General features: G+C 41.1%; 1 protein-coding gene across 1 annotated transcript in view; it reads left to right on the forward strand.

Moving 5' to 3' along the window:
• TTN (titin) overlaps window positions 1-13,349 on the forward strand; it is a 285,365-nt gene that overhangs the window by 63,885 nt on the left and 208,131 nt on the right. The window lies entirely within an intron of this gene.

A 13,349-nucleotide genomic window follows, 5' to 3' on the forward strand; every position in this document is an offset into this window, starting at 1 on the left:
TCTGAAAGCACACGCTGCATCTTTATCACGAGGCTTTTCATTGAAGGAAGCTGAAACATTACCAGAGAAAGAAGTGGGTTCCTTTAATCTGAGGTCGGCTTTTGAGACCGTGGGTACAGAGACAGAAAGTTTCATAAAACAGCTACAGAAGGCAAGCGTACCAGAGGAAGGAGTTTCTCTAAGTGAGGAACTTCGTCAGAGCTATAAGGCGCGGCTGGAGGGAGATAATTCCCTAGAACAAAAATTACAAGCGGAAGCAGAGCTGACAGTGACACAAATACTGAAGAAGGCCTTAGAAACAATTAGCCTTTCTACTGAACAGGAGCCTGCTACAAAACGGCATTGTGATCAGGAGGGGAAAATTTCTGAGGAGGAAGTGCTTAGGATGCCAGATGAAGCCTTTCTGTGGGGGCAGCCAGAACCCATTCCTCTCAGTCAGTATTTTCAAAACCAAGTGAAAGAAACTGGTGTCCTCGAAGCGGATAGTTTCATATCTGATTTGAAAAAAGCTGCGCATGGAAAGAAGCCTCAAAGCGTTCATGAAACAGGGGGAGAAAAGGCACATGTTACTGAGCAAACCATTATCAAAGCGAGGAGCTCTTCCACTGAGGGGGCTACTGATATCGAGAAGCCTTTTGATAGCCAAATAATGCCTGACAAACAACCATCATCACACAACTCAGCCAAGGAACCCTCGTTGGCCCAGTTCCTTCTTTCTTTAAAAGATGAATCACTTATAAGCCAGGGAGGTGTGACAGGAGAATGTGAAACTACTGAATTCATGAATCCTCCTCTAGGAAATCTAACTGAAGGGGCTACCAAAGAAACTACTCTTCACGCTCAAGAACTTCCTACTCCTCCTCATGAAGGAGCAGATTTCTCTCTTACAAAATATTTGCTTGCTGCCAGAGAACAGGAGATCCCAGTTGTCAGAGACAGCTCATCCAGGACTCTGACCAGGGAGGGATCTATCACATCCTTGGAGGTTGAAGATGTTACATTTAGCACCGTTTATGATTATTACAAGCAACAGCAAGAACTGACTCGCCCTTTTTCTCCCGAGTCAGAAATGTCTATTGATATTGACAGCATGAGCGGAGACGAAATGGTAGAGGCTGAGGGATTCTACACACCACCATCGTCAGTGGATAATTTTGAATCTCCTATGTCTTTTGAGTCTTATCACACACCAATTGGCAGCCCGGAACGATATTCTACGCCTTCAGAGGAACGATACTCTACACCATCAGAGGAGCGATATTCTACACCGTCAGAGGAGCGATATTCTACACCATCAGAGGAGCGATATTCTACACCATCTGCAGAGTCAAACAGAACTTCAATGAGGTCTCCTGCAAGTCTAGTAAGGGTGAGTACCCCAGCAGAACGTTATCAAACACCCCATGGCTCTCGTTTGCAACACAGGAGTTCTTCTCTCGAAGAGCTACGTGCTGAAATGTTCGGTACACCTTGTGAAGCATTGGAACCAAAGGGAAACGAAGTTCCCCCTGCATTTATTAAGCCATTGACTAAAAGAAAAATCTATGAGAATACCACATTGCGTTTTATTGCCGAGGTCATAGGGACTCCCATACCTGATGTGAAATGGTATAGAAATAAGTCATTGCTTGAGCAAGATGAAAGGGTCAAAATACAAAAAGAAGGTGATGTTTGTATCTTAGAAATCCGCAACATTCAAAAAACAGACGGAGGGGAATATATGTGCCATGCAATAAATATCATAGGCGAATCCAAGAATATCGCACAAGTACAAGTGTTACCCCATGATGGAAGAGCTTTGGCTCTTCCTCCTCCAGTAACTCATCAACATGTTATAGAGTTTGATATAGAACAAGGGTCAGCGTCACGAACACCTTCGCCTCAGGAAATTCTCCTGGAAGTAGAGCTGGATGAAACTGAGATTAAGGAATGTGAGAAGCAAGTGAAAATAGCCACTATTCCTGAACTCACTTCTGATAATCAAAGTATGATTGTGTCTCTTGATGTTCTCCCTTTATCTCTGGTGGAACACACAACGGCTTCTTTTGGGAAAGAGAACGAAGATGTTACAATTGACTTTGAAGTCACCGAGATGCCTCCACGCTTTACCACCCCTGTTTTTGACATAGAGGTTCCAGAAAAATCTGAGGCATTGTTTCATTGTACAGTCTCGGGCTGTCCTACCCCAGTAGTGCAGTGGTTTAAGGCAAATCAGTGCATTTCTTCAGACGCTTTGAAGTACGCTGTTAGAAGTGAGAATGGAAGTCATAGTCTTAAAATTCAGAATGTACAGCATTCTGATAGTGGCATGTATTTGTGTAAGGCTGTTAATGCTGTTGGAGAAGCTATATGCAGGTGTTTGTTAGCTGTAACTGAGGGCCAGGGGGCTCTTGCAGTGACCAATGATGGAAGTCAGGCAGATTTAAGTTTGGATAGCACTAGTGGTAGGCCTCAAAAGATTGATTTGCTTGTTGATAATACTATCCAAAATGGCAACCAGACGGAAATAGAGCTGGAGTTTGAGTTTGAAGGTGACACTGATGATTCTCAGAAAGCTGTTAAATTGGTAGCTGTTACAGAACAGGAGCAGGAAGAGGAAGGAGAAGCATGTGTAAATATTAACTTTGATGTATTTGCTGAACCATCCAAAGAAGAGCAGATTGAATTTAAAGGTGAGAGCACAGACAGCTGCAGCTTTGAATTTCAAGTTACAGAAGCACCTCCAAAGTTTATGAAACATATTTCTGATTGTGCTTCTTTCAAGGGTACCTCTGCAAGTTTCCAGTGTTTAGTAGTTGGTTCTCCAAAACCGGCAATAAGCTGGTTTAAAAATGGGGCGTTGATTCATGAAGAGAGATACTGTGTGGAGGAAAGTCAGGAAGGTTGTCACAGCCTGACTATAAGAAGCTTAGTCCAAACTGATGAAGGCGAGTATAAGTGTGTAGCAACAAACAAAGCAGGGACTGCCTATAGCAGTGCTTCGCTAACAATCTGCTGAACGTCCTGCTTTCAAAATGTATTTATTCTTAAAGAGACAGCACATTTGCACCACATTTAGAGATCCATCCTGGTAGACTATGTAGCAGTAATTTTGATGCTTCTTGATATTTGAAGCAACCTTATGAGTGGGGTTCACTGGTTCCCCCCCAAGACTCTCCCTACTGGGAACTACTGTGGAGATGAAGTGATGCTTAGCTCTTATTACAGGCTAAGCTTCACTCAAAGCGAGTTCCATTGATCCCGACACCGTATGCATCCTTGTAATGATATCATTGTAATTGTCACCCACATGTGTACACCATCTTTGTCTGATACATGTAAATATGATTGTTTTATTTAAAAGGTGCATTCACATTTTTGTTAAGAGGGTCTTGAAATATTTGATACCCCCTTTTTTTCTTATAACTGACTTGTTTGGAATTGTACTTTATATGCACACTCAATTTTAAATGCAGTACCAGAAAGGAAATGAGGATTTCCCTCTCTCAATGTTGTATCAGAAAATAACATTCTCTCTTGAACAGATTCTGAAATCTTATGTTCTTTCTCTCCCACTGAAGTAACTGAGACTTATGTTGATCTCATTCCAATTCAAATGAAGAGTATTAACATGACACCAGTTGAAATACCCTGATTCAAAGAGAATCAGAGACCAAATTGGCCCATTTGGGTTTTCTGTCACAGTGGAGATTGCAGAAAAAACTTTCAGATTTATTTTTCTTTTACCAAGTTAAAACTACCTGTTAGCTAGAGAAAAAGCAATGTAAAACAGGCAAATATGCTAATGTGAAGCTAGCATAAATAAAATATATTGAAATTAAACTCCTTAGAGATGGTTACACTTTAGGTGGTCAATTAATCTCTAGCAATGGATGAAATGAAACAGAACCCTGAAATCCATCTCAAGCCAAGGCCTTGATATCCAACTTTTTTAAAAATACAATTCTTTATCGAGGGATATTCATGTTATTCTGTTGCAGCAAAATAGTAGTCTTGCGAACTAGTAGGCTAGCAAATTTATTATGGCACATTCACAAAAAAATTATACCATAATAAATTTGATAGTCTTTCAAGTATCATAAAACTCTTTGATGTTTTTAAACTTCTGTCATCATAGACTAGAAGAAGTATGAATTTAAAACCATGTTTTTCAGTATATGAACAGATTCATATGAATATTGTCCACTGTACAAATTGCATTCAGTAAAATGTTTTGTGCTGTGGTTGCATGCAAGCTTAGCTGGGACCAAATCCCATTGGAGACAATGGGATTTTACTCCTGAGTAAACATGCCTAGGTTTGGGACTCTAAGGCTGCAGTTCCAGACCCTATATGCCTGAGAGTAAACCTAAATCAATGCAATGGGGCTTACCTCCATGTTGATCTGTATCATGGGAGCCAACTCCTAGGGGCTGAGCTCCTTTCACCCTCCCATATTTTATTTGAGGAGGTTGGTGGCTATCCAAAGTTGATGGGCATTGTCATTCAAATGGTGTGTGTGTGTGCCATGTCTTGTGATCAATGATGTGGGGTGAGGCTTACCTACCCCCCTCAATATTTTATTCAAGATGGCACCCCTGATCCGTATAGGACTTCACTCTCTGTGTATATGAAAAAAGGAAAAAGAAAATACATAGGTAATCTAGTCACTATTGCAATCAGCACCAAAAGCACATTCTCTAATTCAGACATATTGATAAACGAAAATAGCCTTTTAACACTAGAAAAGAATATACCACTTGACTCAGAGACAGCTACCTTTAAATATGAAACTGTACTTTTGAGTGTTCCTGCTTTACATTATTTTCAACACTGATATTTAAAAGAAGCATGATAATTTATACTTAAATAAATTGGTGCATTTATATACTCAGTTGTGCACATGCATGCTCTTATTTCTATATTTATGTGCTCAGTCTTTCATCAAAAATCTGTGGCTTTAGGCAGCACATAATCCCAAAGCTGATGCTATATTACTAGGAATTGCTGAAGTTCCCAAATATGTTAGAATTACTCTTCAAAATATAGAGCAGGTCATGTAAAAAAACAACAACACCCTGTAAATATGCCCGCCCCCATACCATCAACTTTTATCTGCGGTTCTCATCACAGAATCTTACATAGGGCAAAGACAGAAGCTTTGCTTCGAAACGCAGAGCTTCTTGCCTGAGACATGCATAACATGTTTTGTCAAATAGCTTGGGTGATCTGTGGAAAGCAGCCTGTATGGCTCCTTTATCACAGGACCCTCAGAACGGAAATCTCGCCGCCACTGATTTCAAAATTACAAGTTTGATTCTGTTTCCAGCCAAGCCATTTTCAGTCTCAGTTGACTAGAAATTTCAAACAGTTTAGACACCTGTTAACATACTAGGCATTTATATGTAAAACCTAAGGTAAGAAGTAAAGGGGGGGGGTGTTTCCTTTTGGAAACACTAAACTGATACAGTGGATATCACAGGGTATTTCAGCACTCTCAACGTGCTGACAGTAGGCATTAAAATAATTTGCATGGCAGTTAAAATGTTTCAATAGTGTAAGAGTATAAGAGAAATGAAATTTCTGATCCAACATTGAGCTGGGTAGAAATTGCTCATAGCATTGTGTCCATTGTCATTCCCGATATAGTTGACTAGCAGTTTTGGAGCAAATGAAGTGCAGCTATCCCAGCATATTAGGGAATATGCATTGAATGTATTATATGATGCTATCAGAAAGCCCACGGTGTTTCACTCTGAAGAAGTTCAGCCACCATATCTGACCTCTCACACTCACTTCCAGCTTGTAGTATCTTTGCATTCACTTTATCTGCGGCCTGATCCTGTAAATCCAAACCATTGGTTAAGGTCAAAATCATGGCCAAGTAGTTGTGATGAAAGCAAAGACTGGCAGCTACACCTGTAGCATTGCATGCAACTAAGCCCTACTCAGAGTTGACCCATTTAAATTAATGGATGTGATTTAGTCATACCCATTAATTTCAGTTGGCTCTAAGTAGGACTAATGTTGGCTACAATTCCCATCTTCCAAAGCTAGCATTTAAGCTATACACTTTTCCAGTGTCAACTCAGATGTCTTTTTTCATAGTTACAGGGTATTTAAAAAAAAAAGAGGAACGAAAGAGCTTTATTTGTTCATATTTGATGTTACATTTTAAATGTCAATGTATATATTGTTTTAATAAAAGTTCAAAATACAGTACTCAACTTTGGTTTTGTATTCTTCATTGAGCATACATTGATGAATTACTTATCGACCTTTAAACAATGGTGGTATGTATGTGAAGGTCATAACCTTTATGCCCATCCTTCTAGACATATGAAACTAGAAACACATCATTTTTTCTAGAGTTCAACAGAGGGTGGGATGTTGGGAAAGTTCTCTTTGTAACTGTCAAACAAAGAACAGATAACTTACTCTGGCATTTAAATTTACCAGTCATTTGCACACATGCTCAATTAATCATTAGTAGACAGCTGCAGTGTTCTAACAGAGTACTTTAAATGTTTGTAGGGGAAATGTAATGTTGCATACCTGCACTTTAGAGCCCCAAAGGTATAGAGGCCTCGCTAGAACCCTGAAGGTACACAAGACTCCCATGGTTCTCTGTGACAGAGACAAAGAGAATTCTGTGCCGCCAGGGATTCTTCCCCCCCCATGGTTTTTAGGTAGAGCTATATTGTTTGTATGTTTGATTGATTGATTCATTGATTTAAATTTGTATACCGCCCTATACCTGCAGGTCCCAGGACAGTTACAACGTAATATCACAATAATATAAAAACACAAAATACATAATAAAAAAAAGAAAATATCTTTATTGTACCACTTGACCTGAAAGTAATAGCTGTATAGTCCTCCTCATGTCATAGTTTAACCATTTGTGGATCTTAATTGCCATTTTAGAAAAAGGGGGAAATTTGTAGTATTTAGTGCAGCAAAACTGAGTGGTTTTGTAAAAGTCCCGAAAACATGTCCGCCTCCATACCATCAACTTTATCTGTGGTTCTCATTGCAGAATCTTACATAGGGCGAAGACGGAAGCTTTGCTTTGAAACACTGAGCTGCTTTGTTTTGTAGTTTTGTAGAATTTGTAGTATTAAGTGTGGCAAAAGTGAGGGCATGGATTAGGAAGTCAATAGCTAACTGATCCATGCCCCTATTGGAGGACTTACAGAAGCTCATGCACAAAACACCAGTGCATGAACAGAAGTAACATGGGAAATGGCCGAGTCAACTGCCATAAGAAAGGATAGCAACCAATTGATGGGAAAAGCCAAATTGTTTCCTGACTGCTTGTCTGCCTGGCACAGTGTATGTGGACCATTTGTGGACCGCAGAGCAGCCTTAGGTCTTCTGGTCAAGAGCTGAGAACCATGTGGCCTCTGAGTATTAAGAAGATGAATGTTTTCCTTCCAGAGGAAGGCTATTCTGTCTAGGAGACCTTATATGATCAAATACCTCTGGGTAGAAAACGAAACACTGGCACTCTCAGTACTGAACATATGGTTGATGGTCCAACTTGGCATAAAATAGTTGTCTGTGTCTTTGACTTGGAACTAATTTTTGCTGGCTGAGCTCTAGAACATCCTGCCTTAGGGCTAATATTGTATTTTAATATTCTGTTGGAAGCCGCCCAGAATGGCTGGGGAAACCCAGCCAGATGGGCGGGGTATAAATAAATTATTATTATTTCCAACACCATAATTCTATGTTTCTACTGAATGGCATGAAGTGGAGTGCATTAGTTGTGCTTGACTGTTTAATTCAGTTGAAATGAATGGGATTTATGGTTCATCAATTTCAATGGGACTTAAGCATCTTCCCCTCCTGGATTGGCGCTGTATAATCAGTAGCACCATTTCAGTGAATCCTTTTTATTTCACTTACCATCCTACACCTCAGACCACATTCCTTTTTCAGATATAAAACAGCCCCATAAAACAAATCCAATAAGAATAATTGCTGAATCTACCTCCAGGTGTTAAGTGTACTTTAAGTCACACAAAACATACGTAGAAGATTATATACCAGTGTAAAAAATTATTACAAGTTTAAATATTTATTATTGTGTGATATGTTACTGAATCCCTATCCCAATTAATATTCTCTTTATGACTTTATGACTTGGAGTGAGATTTCCTTTTCCATTAATAGAAGGGTTCCTTTCTTCTGCAGAAGTTTCTTTGTTCCAATAGAGGATCCCGCTGACAGAAAATGTGAGAGATAATTTTTGTGGATTACTCCTTCCCCTTGCATTCTCATGTCACAGGAGAGGGTTCCCCAAATTTGCCAGAGCAAATTTTCAGGGGGATGCAGGGTGAAGCAGCAAAATTTTCCTTTTTCCCTTCTGTCAGCAGGAACCCCCCATAATGAGCATTCAGCTCATGGATCTGCAGTACCATATTTTTTTTTAAGGGAGTACTTAAATCATCAAACATTTATTGCAGACTCTTGTATCTCCTAGATCAGCTTTCCTCAGCCTGGTATCCTCCAGATGTCTGAGGCTCTCAGCTCCCATCATCCCTGACCAGCAGCCATACTGGTTGGAGCAGATGGAAATTGTAGTCCAAAACATCTGTAGAACAGCAGGATAGAGAAGACTGCCCTCGATGGGGAACTTGTGGCCCTCCAGACTGTGCCAGATTTCAATTCCCATCAGTCCCAGCCACAATGTTCTAGAATGATGGGAGCTGTGATTTTGCTTTTATAGTACTAATGGAAAAGTGAACATCTGAGTCTGTCTACACATATTAAACACCAACCCAAATATTTGTGCTGTATTATGCCTTCAGTTTATATGCAGATATTCCCCAATATTCATGCACTAATTAAATGGGAAATTGTCAATACGGTGGTACCTTGGTACTCGAATGGCTTGGTTCCCAAAAAAATGAACTCCAGAACGCCGCAAACCCGAAAAGTGTTCTAGGTTGTGAATGTTTTTCGAACGCCTAATGTCCAACGTGACAGAGAAGTGGCTTCCGATTGGCTCTTCTGATTGCAAGAGCCAATCAGAAGCCATGCCTCGGAAATTGAACGTTTCGGAAGTTGAACATCCTTCTGGAACAGATTACGTTCAGCTTCTGAGGTACCACTGTGTAAACTAAATCCTAAAATAATGTCCACCCTTTGATTCAAGGTATATTTTTAAATATATGAATGTTTTAATCATCTTGCAGCATTACAAAGTGTTGTCCTAACATGATAATTGATTGATAGTATCTGGTAGATACAAGATGAATTTTTCAAGAAAGCATTTTAGTAAAATGTAAATAATTTTTTCCCCATACAGAGATTTCTAGCTCTATTATTGTGTCTTCTGAGGAAGAAAGAACTGAGAGTTACACCAGCGGCCTACAATTATCTGATAGAGATAAAACACTTGAACTCATGCCTGAAGATCCAGTTTATTCTAGCAGTTTAGAGGTGAAAAGGGAGAAGAGCAATGTCCCAACCTTCCTCAAGCATGTGTCAAATGTTGAAATAAGTTTAGGAGATTTAGCTAGACTTTCTGTTGTAGTTACTGGGGATCCAAAACCACAGATACAATGGTATTTCAATAGTGTTAAGCTGACATCATCTGCAGACTACAAGTTTGTGTTTGATGATGAAAACTATAGCCTCATTATTCTCTCCACAAAATTTGACCATGAAGGGGAATATACTTGCATTGCTAGTAATATCCATGGAGAGACGGCCTGCTCTGCTTATCTGAAGGTCAATCCTAAGGGAGAGGAAAGGGAACTGGAGGCAGAATTCACTGCAGAGAAGACAGGAAGTCCTCGACCTCCATATTTTGTTAGGAACCTAGATCCTGTTCAGTGTGCACAAGGTGCTCCTGCTGTGTTTGAGTACAAAGTGGCTGGGGATCCCCCTCCAGAAATTCAGTGGTTTAGGGGAAACAACCAGATTTTCTCCTGTGCACAATACACTATCATTCATAATCGAGATGGTTCTGGGTCACTAATGGTGAATAACTGCCAGGGGGTCGATGGTGGCTTATACATCTGTAAGGGAATCAACCTCATAGGTGAAGCCTCTAGCAGTGCAGAACTTCTTGTTCTCTTAGACGTGCCTGGGGAGGCTCCATATAAGGAACAGAAGAGTAAACAGAAAACACGCACCAAGTCATATAAAGAAACTGTAAGTGACGAGGCTACTGTCTCACGGATATATGCCGTTAAACTGCCTGGTGATGATAGGCATGATGGGCAGCATGTGATGTATACAATTGGAACTGAAGATAGGCATTCACTACATAGTGAAGTAGTAGACGTTTTGCAGGTGGCTTCCTACTCAACAGCTACTGTACAGCAGGAAGCCCTTGTGACCCAACAAGTAGCCTTGCTTGAGTCTCACAAAGTTGGAGAAATTGCAGATCCATCATCTCAGGCCAATGAAAAGGTGGCTTCTTCAGCTTTTACCACAGGTGAGGTGAAGGAGCACCCCGGTTTCCTAGAGCAACACTCTGAACCAATTCAAAGCCCACCAATAGTCGAATTGCCAGGTTCCTGGTGCCACCAAGTTTCTGACATCTGTTTACCTGTTGTGGAGGAAATAAACCAAGAAGACAAAGAAAAGGGGCTGCAAACCAAGCTTCCAGAAATGGTCAGGCCAATGTCAGCTATAGAGCAAACATCTCAATTTGCCTCCATTATATCTGAGGAGAAATATGTGGTAAGCCCCGGTGAGTCTGCTGTATTCTCAGTCCCAGGAGCTGAGGAAGTTATTGAAACCAGTGAGCCTAAACATGCAGTGTGTGTTCCTAGAATTGAGGGCATCCAAGAATTGTCCAAGGAAAGTTCTTTGGCAGACCACACACACAAGTGGGAGAATGTCACACCAGCTAAAGAACAAGGCAGCTTTTTTCAGTCTGTTGTAGCAGCAGAACAATGCAAGATAAGTGAAGCTCATGCTGAGGCAATTGATTATGCTGATTCACCTGCAGAAGTTCGTCCAACCCAAGAATCATCCAATGTATTACATGTGGCTACGATTGCCTCTGAACAGATGTTCCCCAAAGAGTCCGCCTTTGATGCAACCATTGCAGAGCAGCAGAAGGGCTCGCTGGAACAGGACAGGCTTGTCCAAACAGCTCTGGTTGCTGAAGAAAAGCAGCAGCTCTCTGATGAACACACTGAGGACCTTCCCAGGTTAGACTGCGTGGTGGTAGCGGAAATCCAAAGAGAGGGTGAAAAGCCACTGCATTTGCCTGTTGTACATGGACAAGACTCGCTTCCTAGAGAAGAGCATTTTAGTTCTGAGGTGCCCCTGGAAGATGAGGCGCTGTCTAGGAAAAGCCCATGTTTGCTACACTGCTTAGTAACAGAAGAACAAGTCTCCACCTCTTGTGAAGATGCTAAGCAGTTTCCTCCTCTGGCAGAGGCAGTTAGCATTCAGGTCACCCAGGAGCCCATTTCTGTGTTGCATCTCCAAACGAGCCAAACTGAGCAAGTGTTGCCTAAGGAAGGCATCTTGGCTGTACAAGAACCTGAACCCCAAAATGCTTTGCAGAAAGCTGAAATAATGCTCAAACGTTCTGTGGCGTCTGAGGAAAAAAACCAGATAGCTGCCGAGGCCCTAGAGGCCTTTCAGAGTGGCATTGCTGGAGAATACCCTGTGGCTATAGCAGAGCCTCAGCTTCGTAAGTGTCTGACCACTGTGGCTGAGGAGATGCTTCTGCCCAAAGAGGAAATCCTCCCCGAAGTAGGAAAAGAGCAGAAAGCTACCCTGGGGAAGGAAGACTTTCAAACAGTGATGCAGGTATCTGATGTGACTGAAGAGAGGGTCTTGGATGTCGGACATGCTGAGCCATTTGAGGCTGTTCAGGTCATGAGTTGTGAGGTGGTGTCTGAGCCCAGGTTGCCTTCAGAATCCACCTGCGTTGAGGAGCAAGGTGTTCCGATAGAGAGCATCGATCTCTTGGAAGCCACAGAGCAAGAATTTGCAGCCTGCATCCAAGAAGGTCAGTCAGTCAGGCTCCCGTTGTTATTGGAGGAAAAACAGCCATTAAAGGAAGAGCACTTGGACAAGATCGCAAGGCCAGATGCTGAGAATGTAAAGGCCCAAAAGCAACTGGGGCTGCTTATGGATGTGCCTGAAACATGGGAAAACAAAGTGCTTCGGAAAGAAGAAGAACTTGCAGTTGAGACTCCAGTATGTTGTAGCTTAGATATGAAGGCTCAGATCAGAAGGGCCCTGAAAGTAGCTCTGACAAATGAACAGCACTTATTTCCATTGGATGCTTTCGATGATATTGAGAGTGTTCAATTAAAAACTGTAACAGTGATCAAAGAACCTAAACATGCAACATGTACTTGCCTTATAATCTTGGAAAGTTCCAATACTGCAGAAATAGCTCTCTCTCTAGATGGAATATATTCTCAGACAGCTGATTTCAAAAGTGAATTGCAAGCTGCTGTTCATTCCATTATTTATGATGAGAAACATGTTCTGACAGCAGAGGAACCCAGTGCCATAGCAGAACCTAAACACCACAAGTTGCTTGCTTCTTGTTCACCTTCCAAACTAATGCAGTCTGCTACTGTAACTGAGACACCTGTTCAGCAACAATCTGTCAGTAATATCATTGGTTCACCTGAGCCACATCATGCTTACCTGAGTACTGAATCAGAAATACAGGAGGAGCAACTTGTGTCTATTCAAGAAGTCCAAACTATTGCTCTAAGTGAGCACATTAAAGATGTAGGTACAACCACACTCACGCTTGATATTCCTGTAGCAGCAGCCCCAGCTGAGAGGTTAATAGATGCTCTAAAAGTGAAAGAGAGAAAGGAAGAACTTTTTGAGGAAAATGAAGAGGAGGCACATGTAGTTAAGGCTAGCAAACAAGAAGACAGTCTGGTGAGCAGGGATTGTCCCATCATGCGCCAAAGTTTTATAGACACTGTTGTTGAAGAAGGTGACAGCGTAAGTCTTACTTCCATTATAGAAAATGTTAAAGTGGTGAATTGGTATTTTGGGGATAAGCTGGTATCTTCAGGAAATGAGTTCAAGTGCTTGCAAGACCATGACACATACACACTAGTAATCAACCAAGCATTCAAGGAAGTGCATCAAGGCGAGTACACCTGTGAGGCTCTGAATGAAGGTGGAAAAACAACAGCAGCAGCGAAACTCACAGTTGTAAAAAGAGGTTGGAATATGGGGATAAAATATTGCTTTCCTATTTTCACTCATTTGCTAACTGAATAGAACACACATATACATATTTGTATCTCTAGTAGCATTTTGGATACAGATATAAGAAGTATATAAACTTCAGCTGTGCATCACCAAACTAATCACAAATCCTCCACTTTTTGTTTCCTCTTTAGAACTTTTAT

This window comes from Podarcis pityusensis (assembly GCF_964106645.2).
Source record: "Podarcis pityusensis genome assembly, chromosome: 1".
NCBI classification, from domain to species: Eukaryota; Metazoa; Chordata; class Lepidosauria; order Squamata; family Lacertidae; genus Podarcis; species Podarcis pityusensis.